The following is a 6000-nucleotide window of genomic DNA, read 5'->3' as shown; positions in this document are numbered from 1 at the left end:
CAACAGAGGATGCGTTTATCAGAAAAAAATAAAATGAAAGTAAAAATAAATACCAGATTAAATATTGCACAATCATTGATAATATGGCCCACTCGGGTAATAGTGATTAAATATTTAAGATAAACAGTAAAAAAAAAAGCCAGTCTAATTGTAGAATACATGATAGTATAGTATGCAATATACATGATAGTTCAGCAGCATCTGAGAGTAGCTATGGTGTGTCACGAACCAGAGACAGAGGGACCCAGTATTCAGCCAGACAAGCAGAGGTTAGGTAAAAGAGTATTTATTAACAAAATCCAAAAACCAAAAAGGGCATCAAGCCAAAAACAGGAAGACTGCATCCAATAACCCAAAAATAACAAAAAGCAGTCACTGACAAAACTATTAACAAAAACAGGGGACAGGCTAACTTAGAAATCCAGAGACAAACAGGGTCAGATAAACAGGCAAAGAAAGCTGGACTAGACTCACCACTTGGCACCAAAAAACAATGATCTGACAGATTGCAGGGGGCAGAGGCAGGTATAAGTAAGGGAGTGATCAGGTGAATGGAGTGAAAGTAATTACTGGCATGGGTGGAGCTAATCAGGAACAGGGAAGTGCTTGGGAGTAAACTGAAGCTGATACGATGGTGACTGGAGAAGGGGAGTGACAGGGTGGAAGAATGCTGGCAGGTGAACTGAATTAAGACTTGTGACAGAAACGATCGGAGCAGGCCAGATAAACTTATAACATAAAACAAAATCAAACCACAATAAAACCCAAACCATTCCAAAACTGATACAGAACCTAAAACTAAGACTTAACAGAACACAAGCTATAATAGAAACCAAACAAGACAGAAATAAAATCTAAGACAGGGAAGTAAACTGACTAATCAAATAACAAACATCAAACAAAACAAAACCCAGAATATGACATGGTGTGTGTAAGTGCACCTTAGCATCTGGGAGACAATGTAAACGATTTATGATTAGATCAGAACCCATGAAACTATTTGCATGTTGTAAACAGTTATTGAGTCTGTTGTAAGCAGCAGAGAATATAAGTCTAATAGCAGCTGGGATGATCCTTTGAGCATCTAGGATGCAGCAGTATGTCACAGAAACAACTCTCCAGCTCTGCAACAGCTCCATGGATGGGGTGAAAGACATTGTCCATCAGTGATGTGATTTTCCTTACTGTCCTTCTGTCTCCCTCCACCTGCACCGGGTCCAAAGGGCATCCAAGGACAGAGCTGGTGCTCCTTATTAGTTTATCCAGCCTCTTCGCTGATGCTCCAACAAACCACAACATAGAAGATGGCTGATGCCACCACAGAGTTGAAGAAGGTCTTCAGGAGTACCCACTGCACTCCAGAAGACCACAGCTTCCTCAGCAGGAAGAGTATGCTCTGACCCTTCATGTAAAGAGCATCAGTGTTGTGACTCCAGTCCAGTTTATTGTTCAGTTGAACACTCCGCTACTAATAAATGTACACTATCTCAACATCAGTTCCCTGGATATTCACATTGTTGGTGAGGTGGGTCAGCACCTGTGAAAGTCCACCACCAGCTCTTTTTTCCCCCCTACATTTAACCTGAGGTGGTTCTGTTGGCACCTGTCTACAAAGCTCTCTATCCACTGTATGTACTCTGGCTCATCCTCATGTGTAATTAGACCGACTATGGCAGAGTCCTCAGAGACCTTCTAAAGATGGCAACCTGGTGAGCTGATGGAGAAGTCTGCAGTGTAGAGGGTGAACAGAAACAGCCCCAGCCCTACCCTGCGGTGCTCCCGTACTGCAAACCAACCTGTCAGAAACACAGGTCAGTGTCCTCACAAACAGTTCCAGTCTGGCTTCCGTCCCCGTCATAGCACTGAAACCGCCCTCTTAAAAATAACCAATGATCTTTTAATAGCAGCTGACTCTGGTCTAATTTCCATCCTCATTCTTCTTGATCTAAGAGCAGCCTTTTACACAGTTTCACACTCTACCCTAGCCAATCGACTTTATACAATAAGCATGATGACATCCAGCTCTCTTTCTTGTACATCAAACTCTTCACTCCCACCTCCTTCATTAATCTCCTGTTTAACCGAAATAAAATCCTGGTTCACCTCCAACTTTCTTAAACTGAATTAGGACAAGACCGAAATCCTCCTAGTGGGAACAATATCAATCAAATCTACATTATCCAAAGCTGACAGTTACTCCCTTTCATTTGACAACTCCATAATCTCCCCCTCACCTCAGGTCAAGAGTCTGGGTGTCATCCTTGATAGTACCTTGTCCTTCTCCTCTCACATTAACAACCTAACCCGTTCTGCTTACTTTCACTTACGCAATATCAATCGCCTCCGCCCCTCTCTCTCCCCTAGTTCCACCTGCACTGTTGTTCATAGTCTGGTCACTTCCCGCATCGATTACTGTAATTCTCTTCTTTTCGGTCTTCCTCAAAAATCCATTCACAAGCTTCAGGCAGTACAAACCTCAGCAGCTCGCATCATTTCTAGAACCCCCTCTTTCATCACATCACCCCAGTCCTGCAGCAGCTCCACTGGCTACCTGTGAAGTTCAGAATTCAGTTAAAAATCCTCCTACTTACTTTTAAAGTTATTCACAATCTCTCCCCTCCATATCTCTCAGATTTACTTCGAATTTCTACTCCCTCCCGCATACGTAGATCTTCTTCTACCACTCACCTAGTTGTTCCTTTAGCCCGTCTTAGCACCGTGGGGAGCAGAGCTTTTTCTTGTTCTGCGCCCACACTCTGGAATTCTCTCCCCCCTGACATCTACAATACCGAGTCTTTACCCTTGTTCAAATCAAAACTCAAAACCCACATTTTCAAGACTGACTTTTCATTATGATTTTATATTACTTTCCTGTGTGTAGTTTGTGTTGTATCTTTTAACTATGATGATGTTGCTTTTACCATTTATTGTGTTTACCTGTACAGTGTCTTTGAGTGTTTTGAAAGGCATTTGAAATAAAATGTATTATTATTATTATTATTATTATTATTATTATTATTATTATTATTATTATTATTATTATTATTATTATACTGCAGTAGATCAGTGAGGTAATCCAGTATCCACTGGGACAGGTGGAGGTCCACTCCTGACCGCTCCAGCTTGTCCTTCGGGAGTCCTGGAGAAATCAAAGAACATGATCCTCACACTGCTCCCGGGATTCTTCAGATGGGCCAAAACTTGGTGCAACACATGAATCATGACATCATCCACCCCGATGCCAGGCTGGTAGGCAAACTGCAATGGATCCAGTGAAGACCTCCCCAGGAGGCAAAGATGGTTGAGGATCAGTGTGTCTTCATCAAGTGTGATGTTACTGCTACTGGCCAGTAGCTATTGAGGTGTCGTTGTGTCTGTGCACCTTCAACAGAATCCTAGCAGAACTATTCTGGATGTACTGCAGCTTTTGAAGGCTTTTCTCAGGGATCCTGGTGAGTAGCGCTTTGAAGTAGTCCAGCGTGGTGGAGACAAAGGCGTGGACAAGCTTTTCTACATCTGCAGAAGTGAATGTGGGATGGAGTTTGACAATGTTCCTGAGTTGGATGAAGGAAGTCTTGCAGAGATGTTTGATGTGAGCTTCAAAGGTCAGATGAGGGTCAATTTTAACACCCAGGTTAGGGGCTGATATTGAAAGTGGAATAACTTGTCCCGAGAAGGTGATGCAGGCAGTCAGATGACTAAACCTGGCATGGAGTGATGGCTTCAGTCTTGGACCTGTTTCTTGTTATCATGCTGCTGTTGATGGCAGAACTGTGGGGAGCCATAATTTAGTTTCTGTTTTTTGCGGGGCTCTTGTAGGTTGCGTTCGCCATTGGTTCCATAAGCGCCAGCTTGGGATCTGCCCTTGGTTCACTCTGTGCCATTCTCCATTTGAGTCTTTGATGCTGGCAGACAGTGGTTGTCATGCAAGACAGCTTTTTTGCTGTCTATTGTTTCAGCTAAGAGGGTTGGCGAGCTACATGCTCTATCCGTCAGTCCTTTATGTCTCGAATGGAATCCGGATGGTTCTGGGGTTACCTTGTGACCGAACACTGAGTTTCTGCCAAAATTGTTGTCCCATTCCCATTGTAATCAGCCGTTGAGGTTGGCTTGGTTTCAGCCTATGTCAGGTGCAACTGGAAAAAGGTCTAAATTGTGGTGCCCAGTGAGACATACATTGCTGCTACTACAGGTGTGAGAAGCTCAGACCAGCTTTTTGTCTGTTAGGTTGGGTTGTCCTCTTTCCAAACAGCGTCTCTCCCATTGGATTGTAGACGTTATCAGCCACGTTGGAGTAGTAGACAGGATAGTTCAACTGGTTTAGATTTTATTGAACAGACTAGGATTACTTTGTGTCATTTGGTAATTATAGAGCAAAGATTACAGATGGGGTCCTTTAAGGCTCCATTCTAGGGCCTCTTCAAGTCAGTGTCTATATGACCCCACAAACTCATTCTATATCTCCTACAATAGCTTTGCTGATTACGTGTAACTTTATAATTCTATTACACCACTCGACTATATTCCACTACCGTCAGTGGCTCCAAAAAATCCATAGGTGAATTTCTTTCCCCTTAAATAAAAAAAAAAAGGTTTGTTGTTGATTTAGATCCGATAAAATTTGAGGTTAGAAATTAGAAGACAACTTGACTCCATGTGACTCCAAGTGAAAAAACAGGTCATCACAAAGCGAGACCTGAACATTGAAAAGCAAATAAGTTCCATCAATAAATCACCCTACTACCTTACAGAAAACATCACCGGAATAAAAGACATGCCTATCTAAAACTGAAAAACAAACTGGTTTATCCCTTGGTTTTCAGGGTAATGAGGGTATATCGTTAAAATGGTCTTCATACAGTACTGCGTGGAAAGACAATCAATCAGACAGCAGTAGTTTATCCAAAATGCTGATGCCAGAGTCCAAACCATAACATTGAATAAGGCTCATATTACACCAGTCATTAAATCACAGCACCGGTTCTCTGTTTGACAAAGGATAAAAATAAAAATACATTTAGGAGTTGCTTGTCAGGTACAAGTCCTGAGGTTATCAGAGTGTTCCCAGGGTAAGGAGTGAGTAAGGAGAGACTGATGTTAGTTTCTACCCCTTTCTGCTCAGGAACCAACCTGAGATGTGCAGAAACTGCTGACTCTTTTAAATCGGTGCTGAACACTGTTTGCTGCGGCTTGCCCATTAAAGTGAAAAACTGTTTTAACTTATCTTAAAAAAAATAAAAAAAAATTCCTCAATGTGATTGTCTCAGGTTTTAATGAACCTGGTTTTGTTTTTTCCTGTGAATTCCCCTGTATATGAATGGTGCTGTACTAATTAACACGACTAACTCATTACCCTTTAGTCAAGCCAGGAACCATCTCACATCGGGATTATACAGATTTTTCCAGAGGTCATGGGTCTTTTAGCAACTCCTGGTATGGTGATGCTTCTAACCCATAAACATATTAGCTGACTGATGAGCAACAAAAATGATCTTCCCATCCCTGCTGAGCAACGGCATGAATTATCCAAAATTCCTCGATATTTTTGGCTCCACACTTTACTGATTTGCTCACTGCCACACACAAAGCACCAAACAAAGCCCCATTTGTATGTACATTGGTATACCTGCCAACCAGTGAAAGGTATGGGAATGATTCAATTTGCAATGAGCTGAAATGTCTAGAACAAGCACCACAGGGTGTAAGGGGATGGTGTTCCAGTTGAATCATCCGCCATAGAGTAAGAGTCCCATACCAGCACTCATTACATTTATTTAGTAATCTGAAGTGTCATGACAGTCCAGAACCTTAATCATGAGTAAAGTCAATGTTGGCACATTTTTACAGCTACCCTACACTGCTCACAAACCCACATCACTACCCCTATCAAACCCTGGTGATATGGTCTAATGCATCTACAAGGCCTCATGTGTTACATAACCTTCACTCACTGTTTTGACTGGATGCAACACCATCACTAAACTCATGACCACCCACCTC

Source organism: Fundulus heteroclitus, chromosome 7 (assembly GCF_011125445.2).
Source record: "Fundulus heteroclitus isolate FHET01 chromosome 7, MU-UCD_Fhet_4.1, whole genome shotgun sequence".
Classification (NCBI taxonomy): Eukaryota; Metazoa; Chordata; class Actinopteri; order Cyprinodontiformes; family Fundulidae; genus Fundulus; species Fundulus heteroclitus.
Note: the sequence above shows the minus strand (reverse complement) of the source record.